General features: G+C 36.9%; 1 protein-coding gene and 1 pseudogene across 7 annotated transcripts in view; one reads left to right on the forward strand and one right to left on the reverse strand.

The window, feature by feature from the left end:
* The window catches only part of EIF4G3 (eukaryotic translation initiation factor 4 gamma 3), a 330,571-nt gene that overhangs the window by 61,629 nt on the left and 246,709 nt on the right, over nucleotides 1-22,233 (forward strand). The gene's annotated exons all lie outside the window — the stretch shown is intronic.
* Nucleotides 5,154-5,618, reverse strand: LOC140634264 (large ribosomal subunit protein eL22 pseudogene; annotated as a pseudogene).

A 22,233-nucleotide genomic window follows, 5' to 3' on the forward strand; every position in this document is an offset into this window, starting at 1 on the left:
GGGGGGAAGAGGGCATAATCTCTTGTATAGTTTTTCAGATTGGTCTTTGGCTTTTGTTTTCTTCTGTATAATTCTCCAAGATTTCACCTGTCCCTTTAAGTTTAAACCATATTTTTAAGATAACAAATCCATACTGTTTCTTCACCTGGACCTTTGCCTGAATATCTGCTGCATGTTTTCTCTTAGGTCATTCTGCGCTTACTTCATACTCAGTAGGGAGATAGTGTTCAGTCATAAACATCAGCAAACCTAGATTTTAATCTTAACTTTGCCATCTACGTACTTTGTGGCCTTATTTGGTGACTTTCCTGAGTTTCACTTTTTTTCATCTGTGGAGGAATGTGGGTAGAATTGGGAGCCCTTTCTGGTTCTTATGTCCTATGTCTTTCTGGTCTTATGTAGACCTCCTCTTTACTTAGATTACCCATGTCAGTCAAAATATGTAATGATAGAGTATTCCAGGTACATCCTTGTCTCTATGTTTGTGTTTTCTTTACTTAGAAAGCCTTTTGGTCTTTTACTTCTCAATTTTAAACTTCCTATACAGTCCATTTTAGTCATTTTTTCCTTGTGGATGGTTCCTGATCACTGTAGTCCACAAATAACTTGTTTTCTGAAGTACTACACAGCCACTGACATTACTGATTGGCATTCCTTAAAACATTTCTTGAATGGTTATTTGTTATACATGTACATAATTTAACTAAATTGTAAGCTCTTTGAGGATGAGACTGTGTTTTATAGTCTAATGCCCAGCATGGATGTACATTTACTAATTTCCTTTACCCTTTTTATATCCTAGTTGCCTAGTATGTGCTTTGTCCATAATAGCCATTCACTATTATGTCCATGTGGATTACTCTGTGGTCACTCTTGTTAACAGATTGGATAACTATCACATTTCAACATGAGATTGAGATTTGATAGCTTATAAAGGGAAAAACCTGTTTTTTTCCCCAAAATATATTTAGTGTGATAATTAATGCAGATTACATTGTGAATCTGTTCATATCATTTAATGAAAAAGTCCACACCCCTCTTTTTTTTAAAACTTTTTTAAAAATAATTTTTATTTGTTTAGTTTTTTAGTATAGTATAGGAGGATTAAAGTCTCAGGATGAAAATGTCCTTACCAAGATGTTGACTTACTGTTAACTGGTTTTATATAAATTCCAAGAGGGTGGGGACTTAGTGTTGTTAATCACTCTTATCTCCTGTTCCTAAAAATCTATGGCATGAGGTCGCTCTTCGTAAATATTTGTGAAATGAAACGAGTGAGTGAATGAATAAATCTTAAAGAGTACTGAAAGTATTTATATTCTCTGTAGCTCTGCATTGTATTTGAGCTTTATATAAGCTGAAGAATGTCTTTTTGTATGGGTTTCTTTTGTGTGGGGAAGACCAGATGAGTAATGGGTTTGAACCACACCTGAAATTTGATTTGCGTCTGTTTTTCAGATGGTGTGAATATGACTGAAGGTCAGATAGGATAGACTGGGATGGTGATCCCAGTGATGTTGTCAGTTAAAGGATTTGGCAAGCAGCAGGATCAATGATATTGGGTCAAAATAGTGGTAGGAGGTGTGTCATAAAACTAGGAGTGCTGAGAACATATAATGAAGTGGGCAAATGGTAGGTGGCCTGGAGGAGCTTTGGAAATGAGGTATGGATAACCTGCAGTGATTATTTTTCTGGGCTCTGTAACCGACTTGAATGATCAGATCAGGATCTGTCAAAAGGGTAACATTTTTATTTTTATATTAGAGTTGCAATTAGAATATACACCAGTAAGAAGGAAACACTAATAAAAAGGAATGTAATGTGTCTTCTGCTCCTTTGACCTTAAATGTTTCAAACTTGAAGATTTTGAGAGAGGGAGAGTGCCCCCATGCATGAGCCGGGGGAGGGGAAGAGGGAGAATGAGAGAAATCCTCAGGTACACTCCTCACTGAATGTGGAGCCCAATGTGTTTATTGATTCCAGGACCTTGAGATCATGCCCTGAGCCAAAACGAAGAGCCAGATGCTTAACCAACTGAGCCACCTGAGATTTGTAGGTAGTTTTAAAAGTTTATCTTTTACAAAGTTTTGGTAATATGCTTATAATATGAAAATCATAAAAGAATTAGTGGCCTCTTTTCTTGGGTAGTATTTTTAAAAATATATTTTATTTATTTATTAGCACAAGCAGAGTGGAAGGGCAGAGGGAGAGGGAGAAGCAGATTCCTTGCTGAGTAGGGAGCCTGTCGTGTGGCTTGATCCCAGGACCCTTGGATCATGACCTGAGCCAAATCAGACACTTAACTGACTGAGCCACTCAGGTGTTCCTTGTGTATATATTTTAATTGGCTCCATTATGTGAAGTTATATGCTGAAAATGATCTTTATAGATGGAAAATTAGACTGAATGGTGCCGTTAGTTAACCCTTGTTAGGTTAATTTTCTCTATTTTATAAGTTTTCTCTCATGTAATAATCATGTTCATAATTGTGAATGACTCCTGTTTACGAATTTCATTCTCCTTTCTTAACCCTATAGTGATCTGACATTTTAGATTAATTTAGAAGACTTTTTAAGAGTTATTAAAAATGATAGCATATGTTTATGTGTAGAAAATTTGTGGAAAGATGCATTAGAAACTTGACTGGTTACCTGTAGGAGAAAAAGGGTGGATGATGAAAGGTACTTTGGATCTGAGATCCATCTGTACTGGTACTTTCTACTTTAGATACTCTGTACCATTTGCAAATTTTTTTTTAAAGGGTGATCAAGTACTCTTATAAAAACTAGTATATTTAATAGCTCAGAAGTTCTACAGATCTGCCGACTTTGGTTGTATGTATAGATTTCCTTGTCTTATTTTCAGAATATGTGATGTTTACTCCTTCCTTTTTATTGACTAAGTAAATTTAGCCGGCATTCTTTGTTTTTGTTACATGTTTTTAATTCTCACTGAAGTACCATTTTATTTCAGAATTCGTTATGGTTTCCAGAAAATTGCTTAGAGGCCCTTTGGGACCAGTAGAAGATTTATTCACTTGCAAATTATTACCTAGTAAAAATGAAGTTGCAAACTATATATGAATTTGACTTTTTTATTCTCCACACTCTGTGTAAAAGGCATTTATTTAGCTGTGTGACCTTCAGCATGTTACTTAACTTATGAGTATATCATTTTCCCCTCTTTGTTATTAGACATTCATTTTTGTAAGATTGTCTATCAGGACTTTTCCAAATCTCTGATTTTATAATTTCATACTCATTTCAACTCAAAAGACAGAATTCAGTGATTCTTAAAGTAGTGTTACAAGCAAAATTCTATTTAAGAAAAACCTATATAACTTTCAGATTAAATGTTAATTATTAAAATACATTTGCAATCTGATTTGTCTCTTTGGAATGCTAAACTAGTGCTGCTTAAAGTCATCCATATGCATATATAAAATCTTAAGTACTGTGGAATGGTATTTTGAAATGAAATTTTCCAGCACTGAAGGTATATTAACTCTATGTGTGTGTGTCTTTTTAAGCAGATCAAATTTTTTATTTTTTTAAATTTATTATATTTTATTTATTATTATTATTTTTTTTTAGATTTTACTTGTTTGAGAAGGAGTGTGAGAAAGAGAGCACAAGTGAAGGGGTGGGTAGAGGCAGAGGGAGACAGAGAAGCAGACTCCTTGCTGATGAGGGAACCCTGAGATCATGACCTGAAGTGAAGGCAGATGCTTGTAACTGCACCACCCAGGCTCCCCTCAGCATTTTCATTTTTAATCTTAGTTCTAGAAAATGAACCTTTTCTTTGTTTAGAACCTCAAAAGATGTGTTTTATGCCAATTGTAGCTTCATAGATAATTATACAATGAGTTATCAATCAAATTTAATTAAACTATGACAGCTTCTTTCATTAACTTTCCTTTAGTCCATGAAGTTATAATATTGAGGAATATGCTTATGGTCCACGCCGTGGGGGTTTATTGTTTTCACAGTAAGTATTGTAAGCAGAGTGCACTGAAACTGACTTGTGATCCTTCTTTTTTTTTTTTTACTTGTGATCCTTCTTGTGAACCTTGAACTGTTGCCTTTTTTAGAGAACCTCTGCTGGTTATTTGGCTTTTTAAAAAACATTTGAGCAAAAAAATGAAATGTCTTTAGTTTAAACTTTTCTGATGCCTCTTCCAGCTACAGATAGATTATTATTGTTGGAGTCCAAATTGGAAGCCAAAACACTTTATTTCCTCTGTGGTTTTCTGAATGAACTAGATTGAAAGGGTTAATGTGAAACAAAAATGCAGGTCCTGGAATTTTGTTCACTGGTAAAGTAAGATGTAGTGTAATCAGGGCATATAAGTGCTTTTTTGCTGGTGTGTGTTAATAGGCAAAGACTGGGTAGCTGCATGCTTGGAACCTTTTCTGTGCTTTTGCGGTCTTCATCCTTACTGTAGCCAGGCAGCTGGGGAGACATCCCCTAAAGAGGCAGAACTCCCATCCTCCCTCTTCTCCTGCCCGCCCACCCCCCCTTTTTTAAACTATATACTGGGACATTCAATGGTCTTGCATTGACCAAAAAGACAAAGAGTGCTTTCATAAGAGGGAGTTTAGCCCTACCCGGTGTGCTGGGCCTTTGTTAGGGCTTGCACTAGGCCTTTCTCTTTCACCACCCCCAGTTTCATTGTTCATACTTTGCAGCAGCAACAGGATCAGTTTTAGAATTTTACCTCCTTACTTTAAAATAAACAGTTGCAAAGCAAAATCCAGTATCTTGTAATGAAAAATGTAAAGAAAAGCAAAGTTTCATTTCCTTTGGTGGTTTTTTGATAACAAAAATGCCATTACTGCTTAAGTGCCATCATGCAAGACTTGCCTTGTTGAAGTTATTCTTTGTCATTATAAGTCAAAAGGAACTTTCTTTTTTGTGTGAATTAGATGTATCCCATCTAATTCATTTTTTTGGTTTTTGTTTTTGTTTAAATTCAATTAGCCAACATATAGTACATCATTAGTTTCAGATGTAGAGTTCAGTAATTCCTCAGTTGCGTATAACGCCCAGTGCTCATCACATTAGGTGCCCTCAATGCCCATCACCCAATTACCCCATCCCCCCACTTGCCTCCCCTCCAGCACCATCTAACTCACTGTTGATGCTTGATATTCTTTTTTTTTGGGGGTTTCCAAGTTTTATTCAAGAATTCATACAAAATATTTGAGATAAATGAGTTTTAATCCTCCTTTTCCTCCTCTTCCTCGTCCTGGTTAATCTGGAAGTAACGCAACTCGTAACTCTCTTTGCTGTTAGCAACTACGCGCAACCAGTCACGGAGGTTATTCTTCTTCAAATATTTTTTGGTGAGATATTTCAAATACCTTTTGGAAAAAGGCACCTCAGAAGTTACAGTAATTTTGCTCTTGCTTCTTTCGATGGTTACAACCCCTCCACCGAGATTCCCAGCTTTTCCATTCACTTTGATTCTCTCTTGAAGAAACTGCTCAAAATTGGCAGCATCCATGATTCCATCTTCTACCGGGTAGGTGCAATCAAGGGTAAACTTCAGAACTTGCTTCTTTTTTTTACCCCCCTTCGCCACAAGCTTTTTCATGGGCGCCATGGCGGCAGCCGATGCTTGATATTCATTCATGAAATTCAAGAATCTTTTTCACCAATGTCAGATAGTTTTTAAATTACTCAGTGTTTTTGTTTTATTAGATAATATGAACTCAAGCCTTTAGACAGTTAAATAGGTTATTCAAAGAATGCCTCTTGCCCCAATTAACAAGAAAAAAGTTAATAGTGTTGTCTTTGCCTTACATTTTGATTATATAGAAGTAAACCATCAATATGAAATAAGCAAAAGTTATTTTTTAAATTTTTATTTATTTTTTAAGTAGGCTTCATGCCCAGCGTGGAACACACTGAACTCACAACCCTGAGATCAAACGCTGTTATTAAGTGTGGTGGATGCTTGACTGACTGAGCCACCCAGGTACTCCCCCATTTTTTAGAAAAAGATTTATTTATTTATGAGAGCAAGAGCATAGGAGGAAGAGAGAAACTTAAGTAGACTTGCCCTTAGTGTGGGGCTCTATCTGACAACCTAAGATCATGACCTGAGTGGATAAACCAAGAATCAGACGCTTAAATGACTAGGCCATCTAGGCACCCACACCCCATTTTTTTTTTTTTTAAAGATTTTGTTCTTTTAAAGATTTTATTTATTCATGAGAGAGACAGAGAGAGAGGAAGGCAGAGACATAGGCAGAGGGAGAAGCAGACTCCATGCAGGGAGGTCAATGTGGTACTCGATCCCAGGACTCCAGGATCATGCTCTGGGCTAAAGGCAGGCTCTAAACTGCTGAGCCATCCAGGGATCCCCAAGATTTTATTTTTGGTGGCACTTGGGCGAATCAGTCTTGAGCATCATCTGCCTTTGGCTCAGGTTATGATCCTGGGGTCCTGGGATGAAGTCCTGGATCAGGCTCCCCACAGGGAGCCTGCTTCTCCTTTTGCCTATGTCTCTGCCTTTCTCTCTGTCTCTCATGAATAAATAAATAAAATCTTTAAAAAAATCAGGATTTTATTTTTTAAGTAATCTGTATATCCAATATGGGTCTTGAACTTATATCCATGAGATCAAGTGTTACATGCTCTTCCAATTGTGCCAGCCAGGCACCCCTAAGCAAAAGTTATTTTTTAAGATTTATTTGTTTGAGAGAGATTGTGCATGTGGGAGCAAGTGCACATGTGAGGAGGAGGGAAACAGAGAGGGAGAGAGAGAATCTCAAGTGGACTCCTTATTACACATGGAACCTGATGTAGGCTTGATCCTTCCACCCTATGATCATGATCTCAGGCAAAATCAAGAGTCAGATGCTTAATTGACTTAGCCACCAAAAAGTCCTTTTTAAAATAGCACGTTTGAATGTGGAAACTATCAGAGAAAGCTGGACTATATTTTACAATTTTTTTTTTTTTTTAAGTAGGCTCTACACTGGGCTCAAACTCACAACTGTGAGATCAAGACCTGAGCTAAGATCAAGAGGCAGGCACATAACCAACTGAGCTACTCAGGCACCCCTACAATTTTAGTTTTAATTCCATTTTACTTTTAATTTTGAGTTATCTCTATTATTTTTGTTTTACATAGGTGATTCATCTTCCAATGAGATATTTTATGCATAAAGTTATATACAGAATAATGTAACAGTAGAGCATGTACCACCCAGATTTGTTGTATTCGTATTCTGGAGAGATTTGGGACAATTTTATTGAACCCTAAAATATCTTTTAATCAGTGATCCTGTGAAAGTTTATGATTCTTTATTTCCTTATCTGTCACTAATTTCCCTCTTAGACAAGTCATTTGTTAAGGTAAACTTAGCGAGTGTCACAGTTTGTTAACTTTGCCACTACACAGTGACTCCTAGAAAGTATTTGTAAATACTTATTGAAAGTATTATTTTAAGTTCTGTTTAATAACCTCAGTATTAAATATGTGTACTAAATATTTAGATGCTAAAGCTTGGTAGTCGCATATCCTGTGAAGAGAATATGATATACGACTCGGTGAAAATTAACTCACAGTTAATGTTACTTAAGCTGTTACATAAATATGAAGTTGAACTCTGAGGGAAATTCTCTATTGTTTTGTCATTGGTTCTGCTGTTACTCTGATTTTTTTTTTTTCTTGTGAATTTGTTTTTATTGGGATACAAGGGATGGGTTGGGAAATGTAATGTGGGTTATGCCTGACCAGGTAGATGTTCATTCTGATCTTCCTGGGATAGCTCTGGAGCTTTTCTTTGGAGTGAGCTGCTGTTCTTGCTCCTGGCAGCCTCTTCAGGTCCACTGCTGAGTGGCTTCTCTTTGGAAGAGAATTTCCTCTTTTTTCCTGGGGATGCTCCTATTTCCTGCCTTTTCACCATAACTAACTGGTTCCTATTTGGGGAAAGATTTCTTCCTCTTGGGAAGACTTATACTAACCAGCTCTTCCTTGGAAAAATACTTCTTTTTCTTGGGTTTGGAGACAGAGACAAATGGGTCTTCCATTCCATTTTCCTGTGGAGTCTCCTGGGGCTTTTGCTTTTTTCTTCTTTTGGATGTTTCACTTGTCTCCACACATACCTCTGGGATACTACTGCTGTTTTCTGAAGACACAAGGGCAAGGGCAGCCAGCCATTTCTTCTCCTTCAAGTTTTTCTTCTGCTTCTCCAGCTTCTTAGCCATCTCAGTAGCTATTTCTTCTGTCTGAACCATTGCCTCCTTCATGATATCCAGATTCTTTACTGGAGTCTCTCCTGTCTCATAAATGGACAGTTGCTCCTCAGCTTGCTCTCGAAGCTTCTCCCCAAATACACTTGTGGGCACCGCAGAGAAGCAATCAATTTGTATGGCAATACTGCATTTGTTTGTCAGGTATTGGGAGATGTGGCCTTTGTTCTGGGCAGCTGCTTGGCCAATGAAGGTGGAGTGGAAAATAAGCTCATATTTTGGGGTGTTACCCCTTGTCTTCAGGGCTCTGGAAATCTGGTCCCTTTGCTGGGACCTGGGAATCACTCAGACGGCAGTGCTATTCTGATTTTTATACTAGAAAGAGAAATTGCTCTTGGAGGTCAGTATTAGTAGTAGTTTATTGTATGTCCAACATAGACCAGGCACTGGGTTAAATGCCTTAAGTAAATCCTCTAATGTGTTTATTGACTCTATAAAGTAGGTACTATTATTGTACTCATTTTCCAGGTGAAGACGTTAAAGATGTTAAGGTAACTTCCTTAGAAGTCACACAGGTAGTAAGTGAAAGAAATGGAATACTAAAATCATGTTTGTGCTCTAGGCTGTGATATGAATAAACTGCCTCCTGAGTTCAGTGTTTTTAGAACTGTTGTAATAAACCTCTTTGACACATTCTTAATTGATCTATTTCAGTTAAATTCTGAGTTTCTAATTGAAGTATGTTCAAGTTCTTTGAAACCTAGATTTTGGCTGAAATTATTGGTTCTAGTTTATAGATTAAAGGGCTTTGGTGGAATGTGTGTGATTCAACTCGGAGCTCTTGATCTAAAATTGGAACCACTGGCTTGGTCCGTCTCAATTGCTCTACCTATTACAGACAGACATCTAATGAGGTGTGGGTGTTTAGCAACTTAACCTGAAGCTAGAGAAAAGGAAAAAAGTTTTAGGAGAAGCGAAGAACAAAGAGTCTTTGTTTTTCTAGTGGTTTGACCTATGCTGATGAGTGAGGCAGTGTTGGAAGGGCCTAGAGTGTGAGATCCTAAGGATGAGGTGAAGATGGAGAGCTGAATGATGTGGGCTGAGGCCTCGTTGGAATGGCTACCCTGGGGAAACAGGAGTAAAGGCTGCCATTGCTACATTTGTTTTAGCATTTTACACTAAATTTGAGCTAATGGAATGCATTCCAGCATAAATACCAGTTTGTTCTTTTTTTTTTTTTTTTTCAGAAAGAACATTAATGAGTAATCATATTTCATTTCTCAAATGCACAGTAGTTCTCTGTCAGTGTGAATGAAAAGCCCTTTGGATTTTTTTCATGACCTCATTTGAGGACCGTTTTTGCATGAATTTAGCATAACTACATTTATGGGATTCTCTGGTGCCCTTACTTACTTGGAGCAGTGTGCTTCTGGCCTGCTTACCTAGATTTACAATGCTCTAGGATTTTTATTCTGGATATTAGTGGTGTTCAAATTCTGCTCCTGGCATCTGTGGGCCCTGTGTGAAAGAGTTTTCATAGGATAGCATGTTATTTAGAGGCTGAGGAGAGGTCAGAACTATTTTAGTAATTGTTGTAAGATATTTTTTGCCTTTTTCACTTTATTGACATTTTCACTAATGGTACAAAATTATGGGTGGGTCACACTACTGGTGCCTTAGCACGAATCAAAATAATAGTACCAAACCGCACTTGTAATTATTGTGTTTTTCACCAGCCTACATTCTCAAAAAAAAAAGCAAAAGTACCAGTTTCACTTAATATCTTTGTTTTACTTAATATCTTTCATGAAACAGAAAACTTTCTCATTTTGTTAAATCTTGACCCTTCAGGGTTGCCTGGGTGGCTCAGTGATTGAGCATCTCCTTTTGGCTCAGGTCGTGATCCCTGGCTTCTGCGATCAAGTCCCACGTCAGGCTCCCTGCAAAGAGCCTGCTTCTCCCTTTGCCTATGTCTCTGCCTCTCTCTCTCTGTCTCTCATGAATAAATAAATAAAATCTTAAAAAAAAAATCTTGATCCTTCGGTAGACATCTTCTCGATGTTCTGTGTGATGGAAGGGGAGGAATGCATAAAGTACTTCTGTTAAATAGTTGCCTAGTAGTTTTGTTTTTTTTTTTAAAAGATTATTTTAGAGAGCACAAGTGGGAGGGGCAGAGGTTGAGGCCGAAAGAATCTAAAGCAGACTCCATGCTGAGCGCAGAATCTGATGTGGGTTTGATCTTATGACCTTGACATTCACAGCCTGAGCCAAAACCCAGAGTCAAATACCTACCTGACTGTACCACCCAGGCACCCTTCTACTAGTGGTTTAAACCACTTGTGTGAGTGAGTTGCAGGTAGAACTAACCACTTTTTAAGAATATGAATATGTTTATTTTTTAGAGAAAGCATGATGAGCAGGGAGAGATAAAGGGAGAGGGATAGAGAGAGATTTTTTTTTTTTCCCAAGATTTTATTTATTCATTTGAGCTACACAGAGAGAGGCAGAGACCTAGGCAGAGGGAGAAGCAGGCTTCTCACAGGGAGCCCAATGTGAGACTTGATTCCCTGGACCCAGGATCACACTCTGAGCTGAAGGCAGACGCTCGTCTGCTTAGCTACTCAGGTGTCCCTGAAAATCAGAATATTGGAAACTTCTATCTGCCACCATGATTTAGCTTCCCAGTACTTAATAGACTTTTCTGAGGAATTCATTGGTAATATTAACAGATTTTATTTTTAATACTATACAATGAAATGTGCCAATATTTGGAAAATCTGCAAAACTTAATGTACCAATATTTCTATCAATGCAGATGTTACAAAATTATGCATAGGTGAAAGATCCATTTAAAATGCAATATAGAACAATTAATTTTAATGTAACTGTGTATGAAAAGTTAGTTAATATGGTTTCAGTTTCCATATTGCATGTAATCTTTAAGAACTACCACCTGTCAAGTTTTGGTGTATACCAAAAAAGAATATGCACAGTTGTCAGGAAAGGCTGTTAATATACTACTCCTTTTCCAAACCACACATGCATGAGATTAGATTTTATTCATTGACTTCAAAATAACACGTTGCAACAGACTGAATGTATAAGCACATATTAAGAGTTCACCTGGTCTTCTAGTAAACGAAATATTAAAGAGATTTAGAAGATTTGCAGAAATTTAAAACAATGTCACTATTTCCCCTAAATTAAAATAAAAAATGTTATTTATATTAACATATAATTGTTTTATTAGTAGTACCTCATAATAACTTAATATTCAAAATTTTTCTTAGTTTTAATTTTTATTGTGGTATAAATACATGGGTATAACCCATTTAAGCCAAAGCTCTTTAGGTTCCATAATAATTTTTATGTGTAAAGGTATTGCAACCATAAGGTTTAGAATATTGAAGTAGATCATTTCAATGAAAGCTGTCCTTGTTAGTTCTTGTTATTATTATTTTTAAAAAGATTTTGTTTATTTATTCATGAAAGACACAGAGCGAGAGAGGCAGAGACATAGGCAGTGGGAGAAGCAGGTTCCATGCAGGAAGCTTTATGTGGGACTCAATTCCAGGACTCCGGGATCATGCCCTGAGCTAAAGGCAGATGCTCAACCGCTGAGCCACCCAGGTGTCCCAGTTCTTGTTATTTTAATGAAGTCATTCTTTTACTGGAGAAAGAAAACTTTAACTGTTGTAGTTTATTTCGATGTTACAGTTAAATTATTTGTTAGGGATTATACCCAACACCTCATATGTATTATTTAATTTTCATTGGTACCTATGAAGTATAAATAACTATTATTATTCCCATTTACAGATAATAAAATAAAAGGGTCTCAATAATTTTAAGTAACTTGCCAGAATCGTATAGCTAGTCAGGATTTGTATCTTGCATCTTGATACCAGAGCTCTTTTTTTTTTTTTGCCCTGAGAGTACATGCGCATGCTGAGGTGAGAGAAGGCAGAGAAGAATCTTAGGCAGGCTCTGTGCCCATTGTGGAGCCTGAGTCAGGGCTAGATCTTTGGAACCTGAGATCATGACCTGAGCTGAAATCAAGAGTCAGACACTCAACTGGCTGAGTCATCCAGACGTCCCCAGAGTTCATATTCTTAATCACAGAAAATGTTTGTCTTTATTTTTTTTTTAAGATTTTATTTATTTATTCATGAGAGACACAGGGAGAGAGAGAGGGGCGGAGACACAGGCAGAGGGAGAAGCAGGCTCCATGCACGGAACCCCACACGGGACTCGATCCCGGGTCTCCAGGATCACACCCTGGGCCGAAGGCGGCGCTAAACCCCTGAGCCACCCGGGCTGCCCAATGTTTGTCTTTATTGTCTGCTTTTTTCTTTTTCTTTTTCTTTTTTTTTTTTTAATTGTCTGCTTTTTTCTTAGATTTAATGTCAGTTAGTAGTTGTATCTAAGATGATATTTACTTACATAATATTTTCATATTTTTTATCTTTTCTGTTTTCATAAAGTTTTTCTTCTGTACTTTGTAAAGAATAGCATGGAAGTCAAAGACATAGGGGATAGAAACAGTGTCAGTTGAATGCCATATTCTAGGAGGTATACATCCTACTTAATCATTGTCATAATCTCATGAGATAGCTGTTGGGATAGAGATTCAAAGTTAGGTCTTACTCTTCCTAAAAGTGGTTATTTACTTTGCATTCTATCTGCTTCCTCCCATGCAACATGGTTGGGTAGGGGAAAATGGGGGGCATTCAGCTCTTACTTTTTGCCCAGTTTTGTTTTTTTTTTTTTTTTCTTTTTCTTTTTCTTTTTCTTTCTCTTTTTCTTTTTCTTTTTCTTTTTCTTTTTCTTTTTCTTTCTTTTTCTTTTTCTTTTTCTTTCTCTTTTTCTTTTTCTTTTTCTTTTTCTTTCTTTTTCTTTTTCTTTTTCTTTTTCTTTCTATTTTTCTTTTTCTTTTTCTTTTTCTTTTTCTTTTTCTTTTTCTTTTTCTTTTTCTTTTTCTTTTTCTTTTTCTTTTTCTTTTCCTATTCCTATTCCTATTCCTATTCCTATTCCTATTCCTATTCCTATTCCCCTTTCTCCATATTACCTACTGGAGTCGTCTTCTCCTAAACACGGGTTATCTGGGATGTTGGTGGCCTCTTTATAGATTGTGTTCATTGCTGCCTGTATCTAGGTAGGTTGGCTAGAAGAGATGCAGGGTATCTAGGATTTAGGTACTTTGATTTAATATTTAGGTACTTTGATAGGATATTTGAAGGAGTATCTGTACTCTTGGAAGATGCTAGGGCTGGCTGGAATGCCATGTCCTTCTTTCTAGTCTTCACCTGAGAAAGTGATCCTTTTGGTCATTCAGACCAAGACTTACTTTCGAGAGTAATCCCTACCCTAACAGCCTTTTTCAAGACAAAAAGTGAAGCAAACAGCTTTGCATTCTAATAATTTTGGAACAAATTTGTTTGGTGAATTCTTCAGTGATTTTATAAAAAAGTCTTTTGTCTAGTTGGATAAAGGATGTTAACGTAAGGAAAATGAGAAAGTGTCTGGGAGCGTCTGGGTGGCTCAGTCACTTAAGCTTCTGCCTTCAGCTCAGGTCATGATCCCAGAATCTTGGGATTGAACCCCGCAGTCCCACTTCCCCACTTTGGGCTCTGCTCAGTTGGGAGGCTGTTTCTCCCTCTCCCCATGCTTGTGCTCTCTCTTGCTCTCTCTCTCAAACAAATAAAATCTTTTAAAAAATGGAAAGTGTCTGAGTAGTGTTCTCTTGTATCAGATACCATTTATTGAACACCTAGTATGTACTGAGTTCTTTTTTTTTTTTTTACTGAGTTCTTTATGAAGATTATATATTGTATTTAATCCTTAAAACAATTCTTTGAGGTATTTCCTGTCTCCTTTTCCAAAAAATAATGTAACAGACGCTAAATGAAAGGAAGCAACATGAAATTTCTTACAACAGAGTAGGAAAGCCAGGAATTTAATCCATGTAGTAGTTGGGAGTTGAAAAGATTCAGATTAGTGGAGGGTAGAGGGAAAGCATTCCAGGCATTGGGAGTTGCAAGATCAGTCAGCAAAGAGCCTGTTACTTAGGCAAGATTTCAATTTATTTAAGGAATGAGAAATAAAATTTAAGTAGGAAAGCTCCCAGGTAGTGGTGGTGGTAATCAAATCACAGGATTTGGGTTTAGACATAAAAAACAGTTGAGTGATTTATTGTTCATTGATGACCAGTGTTGTTCAGGGTGATTGAGCTGATGATAACTGTTGTGAATTGAAGGGGAAGAGACTCTAGTTAGGAAAATGTAAGCAGCTGCTGTAGGTACAGAATGATTTGAATTGAGGAGATGGCCCTGGCCTTTAGAAATGGAAGGTGAAGATAGCTTCTAGAAAAATTACAAAAATGGCATAGCAAGGAAATTGAATGAATTTACTGGTTGAAATTGTATACCAGCAATTAGCTTGCACATTAGTTAATTGTACTGTTGCTGTGTTGAAGTAGAATTAGTATAGATTGATCCATTTTAGCCAGTAGGATTTTAATACAAAAAATGTTTAATGCAGTAGAATTTGATATATAGCAAATTGACTTTGTCTTGGAATAATTATATGCATCTTGGCGGAGGGGAATATAACCTAGTGTGGTACTGTAACATTTGGAAATTGAGTGATAGGAGAGAGTGGTTGGGATGTTTTGTACATGGTAGTGTACTGATAGTGGTCAGATGGTTAATTCTGAAGTTGCATAGTCAAAATTACTCACAGAAGTCTCTCTCAAAGGAGTCCTGTCAGATACCACTCTACTGTGTCTCACTAAGTTTGGTATAGTCCCCTTTTCTTCCCGATTGTGTTTCTTTCCTGTTTGAGCATAGGATAATTCAGTGTTATTTGGAGGCTAGGTTATATAATAAACAGATATTTAACATTAAAGTTACACTTAAAACTTTGAGAACCAAAGATATTAGTCAGTTCAGATCTTGGATCTTATGCTGATTCTGAAGCATATGCTCCTTGAATGAAAAGGAAAATGACAGCACTACTCACATTTCCTTGCATTTCTCTTCTCTGCCCTCCTTGTGGCATGGTTGAATTTGTGTAAGTTAAATGCAGGAATGATGAGACTATATAAATACATACTTGGACTCATAAATGTTATATTTTGTTTATATATGCTAAGAAACTTGGAAACTGCTAATTTCTATGGCCTCAATTCTAACAGGAATGTTTTTTCATATGTTTTTTTAAACACAAGTTAAATTTGAATTCAAAAGTAATTTATCACTTTTGCATTGTCTTACTATCTTGATCTCACTTTTCCTCCTAATTAAGTTGAGCACTAACACAATAAAATGATATATTTGGGGCAAAGCATATTCCAGGTATCAGCACAGACACTTTCTACATATTTATACAAGTGAAAAGTATAATATTTCTGTTAGTTTTATGTTCACTAAGCCTGTGATAAACATCTTTTAACTTAGTACTTTATTTTTTTAATTTTTTATTATTTTAAAGATTTTATTTATTTATTCATGAGAGACACAGAGAGAGAGAGAGAGAGAGGCAGAGACACAGGCAGAGGGAGAAGCAGGCTCCATGCCGGGAGCCCGGGAGCCCGGGAGCCCGGGAGCCCGACATGGGACTAGATCCCAGGTCTCCAGGATCATACCCTGAGGCAAAGGCAGGCGCCAAACTGCTGAGCCACCCAGGGATCCCCCTAACTTAGTACTTTAAAAAATATGTTTATAAAATAGTGTTTACAGATGATGAAAAAATTCAACAGGACAAAAGACTGTATATAGCAAAATTAAATCTTTTCATCCTTAGTCCCTAGTTGTGATTCTCAGAGGCAGCCACAGTTATCAGTTCCTAAGGTGTTCTTTTATTTATTTTTTTAATATTTAATTATTCTTGAGAGACACAGAGAGGCAGAGACATAGAGGGAGAAGAAGCAGGCTTCTTGCAGGAACCTGATGTGGGACTCGATCTGGGGACTCAATCCGAGGACTTCAGGATCACACCCTGAGCAGGAAGGCAGACGCTCAACCACTGAGCCACCCAGGCATCCCTCTTATGTGTTCTTTTAGAGGAGTTCTGAACATAGGCAATCATGTAATATAGCTTCACAAACATTTAAATTTCCCAAACTATCAAATTTATTAAATATTTCTAGGTACCAAGTGAGAGAAGAAATTAAATTGTTCCCAGTCCTTTAAAAATGTAACAGGAATTTTTTTTTACTTTATAAATAGTTTTATTTTATAAGGCTCCATGCACAGCATGTCCTCAACATGGGACTTGAATTCATAACCCTGGAATCAAGACCTGAGCTGATACCAAGGGTCATATACTTAACTGAATTAGACACCAGGTTGTTAGGCATAAATTTTAATGGAGAACCAGGTTACAGATTTTTAATTCTGATTTTGTGATTTCCAAGCCATGTAACTTAGGACAAGCGGAATTAATCTTTATATAAATTCTTTTTTGAGGCCTACTATGTATTTATACAGTTTTATGCAACTTTTTTTAAATAGAGAAATCATATATAGTATTATTAAATAGTTACAGGCAAGGGATGCCTGGGTGGCTCAGCGGTTAAGCGCCTGCCTTTATCTCCGGAATTCCAGGATCAGGTCCTGCATCGGTCTCCTGCAAGGAAGCCTACTTCTCCTGTCTCTGCCTCTCTCTGTGTCTCTCATGAATAAATAAATAGAATCTTAAAAAAAATTAGTTACAGGCAGTAAATCTTTGGTTTGCTGTTTTCATAAGATTTTTATTTAAATAAATAGACGTTGGAGTGCCTGCGTGTTGTAGTTGGTTTAGCGTCCGACTCTTGGTTTTGGTTCATACCATGATCTCAGGGTTGTGAGACTGAGCCCTGCATCAAGCCCTGAGTTAGTCTCCACACTCAGCCGGGAATCTTGCTTGAGATATTCTCTCTCCCTCCCCTCTACCTCTCTCCCTCGCTCTCTCTAAAATAAATAAATCTTAAAAAAAATTAGCAGACCTAGAAAGTATCGACAGTCCTTAATTGACATAATCATCAAGTTTATTTATTTTTAAAAATATTTTATTTATTCATGAGAGACAAGCAGAGACATAGGCAGAGAGAGAAGCAGGCTCCCCACACAGAACCATGCGGGATTTGATCCTGGATCCAGGATCACACCCTAAGCTGAAGGCAGACGCTCAACTACTGAGCCACCAGGCGTCCCAGTCATCAAGTTTGGAGGGAGACCAGCTCTACTTTAGCCTGACTTGGGAATGTATTGGTCTGGAACCTTGATGTAAAGAGAAGGGGGTACTGAGATAGGAAGCAGCAGGTGCAACCAGAGCACCTTTCATGAATTTAAAATATTCATAATGTGGCATTATTTGGTTTGAAGCATTATGTGAAAGTTCAGAAATTCTATATACCTACTTGTGCTTGAATGTTAAGTGTCAAAATATACCAGACCACTTAGAAGTTACTTTTTATTAAAATATTATTTCATCTTTATACTAAGGCATGCCATTTGTGGATAAAGAAAAGTTAATCTGTTTAATTCTAGGAGTAAGTGTTTAGATACTATTCTTGGATTTATGTTCATACTAATCATTGTGTGCATTTCAGATAAGAAAGGAGCGTAAGCTCCTTTGTTTTGGGAACCTCATTAGAAAGATAAGAGCAGGTTTTTGGTTTGTTTTTTTTTAAGATTTTATTTATTTATTCATGAGAGACACAGAGACAGAGAGAGGCAGAGACACAGACAGAGGGAGAAGCAGGCTCCATGCAGGGAGCCTGATGGGGGTCTGGATCCCGGGACACCAGGATCACACCCTGGGCCGAAGGCAGGCGCTAATCTGCTGAGCCACCTGGGGATTCCTGTAAAATTTTTTTAAGTAGCCTTTATGCTTATCTTTGAGTTTATTGTGGGGCTTGAACTCACAACCCTGAGGATCACAACCTGAGCTGAGATCAAGAGCCGAAATTTAACTGACTAAGCCACCCAAGTGCCACTATTTTTGTTATTTTTAAGGTGTGTTTTTTTTTTTTTTGTAATCTCTACACCCAATGAAGGGCTTGAACTCACCACCCCAAATCAAGCATCATACATTCTACCATCTGAGCCAGCCAGGCACCCACCCTTCTATTTAATAATTTTTATTATAACATTCTTCACTTTCAGAATTTTTAAAAGGGATTTATCTATCTATCTATCTATCTATCTATCTATTTGAAAGAGAGGGAATGAGCTGAAGGAAGGGCAGAGGGATAGGTAGAGAAAATCTCAAGCGTGGAGTCACTTGTGATGTTTGATCTCAGGACCCTGAGATTGTGACCTTAGCCAAAACCAAGATCTGACACGCAACCTACTGAGCAACCCAGGCACCCCCACCTTTGATCTTTATAAGATTATTTTCTTTTGGCGAAAAATTAGATTGTCTTAAAAAATGTAAGTGGGCAGGGGACTTTGGAGATAAGTTTTGTTCCTAAAAGGGTATTGATTTTCTGTATAGGTCTTCTTGATAGCTAGCTTTGTGTGAACAAGTACTTTTAATAATCTGACTTCTGCCCTGTGATAGTTGGGTGGATTAATTTCGCTAATGACCCCAGTTGTTCACATGTAAGTTAGGAAAGCAGTTTCTTCTCCCTGACTCTTCCATATAAACTATGAGCTGAGAACTATTAAATTTGTGTGATAACTTATTCACTTTGGGGAGAATAGTTAGGTCAGAATCAATAAGTTTCACAGCAGAGAGAAAATATTTGAAGAGGTGAATTAATGTCTGTTTAGAAGTTCACTATCTAAAGTGGCAAAAGTCAATCAGTATCTTTCAGAATTGTATTAGATGTGGAAAGGATTGCATTCTTTCTACCTTCTCTTTTCATCTCAGGATATGTCAGAGGCTCCCAAAGACCTTTTCCTTACCACATCTTTCACCCTAGCTTTTCTAAGCTCTGCAGAGCGAAGTAGGAGAGTTCTTGAATGGTTAGCAAGTTGATGGGAAACTGAGATAGCTTTCTGAAATACCTTGCCATCTGAATGGTCCAGAGAAAGGAGCATCACAATTTTAATGGGAGAGCTATTTATAATAATTAATGTCTACTCTATGTGCTGTTCAGATTATGAACCCTATTTTGTTAAATCTTTGCAGCATTCCCACAAAGAATAGTTGAGGAAACTGAGGTTTGAGGAGTTCAGATCATTGCTCCCAAGATAATCTAGCTAGTAAATGAGGAAGTTGGAATTCAAATTCTTTTCTTTCACACTTCCAAAGTACTTGTCCTTCCTACTATGTCACTCTTTTGTCATTATCTAGGGATATATTACGCAGTCCAAAAGTAACCCAAATAGTTAATTTTTTCCTAAAATATATCTTGTGTTCCATTCAGTGACAGATTAAGGGTTTTATTGCCTGTAATGTTAAATTTTCATTACCTGATTTATGGCATACTTCCTTGGCTCAGTCTGAAGAGCATGAGACTCTTTATCTCAGGGTTGTGAGTTTGAGCCCCATTTTGGGTGTAAAGATTACTTAAAAAAAAAAAAAAGCAGTCAAACTTTAAATTTTCATTACTTGATTCAATAGGAGCCTGAAAGCTCTTGCCTTGAACATTTTTTTCTGGGAAGATAATTCTGTAAGATTGATTCAAAATGTTAGTTAGTCTTAGGTAAAGTACTTGTATTTTTTTCTTCCTATATTTGTATTCTGTGCTTTTTCTAGTTAAAAGAGAAAATCAAGTGTTGAAGCACAGACTGGGTATAGACAGTAATGAAGAAGAAAGTGCATAGTAGTTGTGGTGGTGAATAATATTTTGAAAAAGTTAGTCTGTGGGGTGCCTGGGTGGGTCAGTTGGGTAAATATCTCCCTTCGGCTCAGGTCATGATCTCAGGAACCTGAGTCTGCTCCCTGCTGAGTGGGGAGTCTGCTTCTCCCTCTGTCCCTCCCTTCAACTCATTCTCTGTCTCTGGTTCTCTGTCAAATAAATAAAATCTTAAAAAAAGTATTCTAAAATCTGTGCTAAATTATAGCATTTGAAGTTTTTAGTAAGAGCTCTTTGAAGAGAATTGAGTGATTTGAATATCACTGTTGAATATAGAAGTGAATGAATATGAATTGACCTATTTTCATTATCATATTTTCATTTTTAAAGATTTTATTTATTTGTGAGAGAGGGAGAGAATGAGTGGAGGGAGGGACATAGGAGGCAGACTCCCCGTGGAGCAGGGAATCTAACTGGGGACTTGATCCTGGGACCCCAGGAGCACAACCTGAGCAGAAGGCAGACACTTAACTTTCTGAACCACCCAGGCACATTCAAATTATCATTTTTAAAAATTGAAAAATATATATAGACTACCATTATGCCTGTGTGGTACCTTTGTTTTACATTAAAATTTATTATAGTCTGAAATGGGCTGTACACTTTTTATTTCAATATTGTGTTAGTTTTTATTTATTTTTATTTTTTTTAATTTTTATTTATTTATGATAGTCACAGAGAGAGAGAGAGAGGCAGAGAGAGAGGCAGAGACACAGGCAGAGGGAGAAGCAGGCTCCATGCACTGGGAGCCCGACGTGGGATTCGATCCCGGGTCTCCAGGATCGCGCCCTGGACCAAAGTCAGGCACCAAACCGCTGCACCACCCAGGAATCCCTTGTGTTAGTTTTTAAAAATGTCTAATTCCTAGAGGAATTTCTACATACAGATACCTCTCTGTTTTTTACAGTTAAAACTGAGAATTATGTAACTGATATTTCTCTTTGTACTCTGGCCACCATGAAGCTCAAAGTCTAACTTTTGCAATATTGTGGGACCTTATAGACTGCAGTCTTTGTTATATTTGCACTTTTACTTTCATTTAAATATTCTGTGATACATGTATTTTTTTGTAAACTCCCTCAAGTCTATGGTGGGCTACAGCCAAGGCATAAATAAGATAAAGTAATGAGAAAATAAACTCTATCATGGCCAGAACTAAAACAAAATAAGAGAATAAAAGCTTTTGCAGTTTTTAAAAGAATGGTGATACAAATTTCTTTAATGTATGTATGAATTCACATTTGTATGTGTATTTAAGCCTTTATATTCATAAAATCATACTAAAATGGGATATTCAGCTTATTAAACTTTAATAGTGTCCAACACTGGAGGGCTGTAATGGAATAATAAAATTGACAGCCAGACAACCTTTTTTATTCCCCACTCCTCTCTCCAGTAATCTTACTAATGAGCAGTGACATAGACAAAGGTAGAGAAAGTTATATTTATTTATATGTTACGCTCAATAATATATACATGTAAACTACCTAATCACTTTCTGAATGCTAGAGTCAATTGTACATGTATTCTATATACCCAGGATTATTTTAGAACCAAGGTATGGCTATTATTTAAAAGATGGTTACTTAAATAGCAGGTGGTCACATTTCCTTGTTTTTTCTAACATTACATCTCTTTACAAGATGCTGTATTTGATTAAATAACAAGAGGGTCTGGGCGATGTTTCTGTACTTGTGGGAGAATATATTGCAGTTTTTATTTAATCTTATTTTAGTTAGTGATTTTTTAAAAAGATTTAATTATTTATTTTAGAGAGAGAGCCAGTGCATGGAAGCATGAGTGGGAGAAGGGGCAGAGGGAGAGAATCTTTAAAGTAGACTACCCACTGAATGCAAAGCCAGTTGGTTGTTTTCATTGCTCAGTTTTGTGGTTCTGTCCCACAACCCTGAGAAGAAGACCTGAGCTGAAACCAAAAGTCTCAGAGGCTTTAACAGACTGAGCCACCCGGGTGCCCCTGTTTAGCGAGTTTTAATTAGAAGTTTCATACTACTGGGATTTGGTGTTTGGCATACAGTAGTAGGGTTGGTTTATATACTTCATTTGGACTATGTTAACCTTTTCTCTACCTACCTATTTAGGTACCTACTTCAGAGGTCAGAGAGAACCTTGACATGTAAAACTGAAGTCAGAGAAATGTAAATAACTTATTATAGCTGTATATATAGCTGAATCAAATTGACCATAATTTTGCTTTTATCCAGTCCCCCTTTTTATACAGT

The sequence above is a fragment of the Canis lupus genome, chromosome 5 (assembly GCF_048164855.1).
Source record: "Canis lupus baileyi chromosome 5, mCanLup2.hap1, whole genome shotgun sequence".
In the NCBI taxonomy this organism is placed as follows: domain Eukaryota; kingdom Metazoa; phylum Chordata; class Mammalia; order Carnivora; family Canidae; genus Canis; species Canis lupus.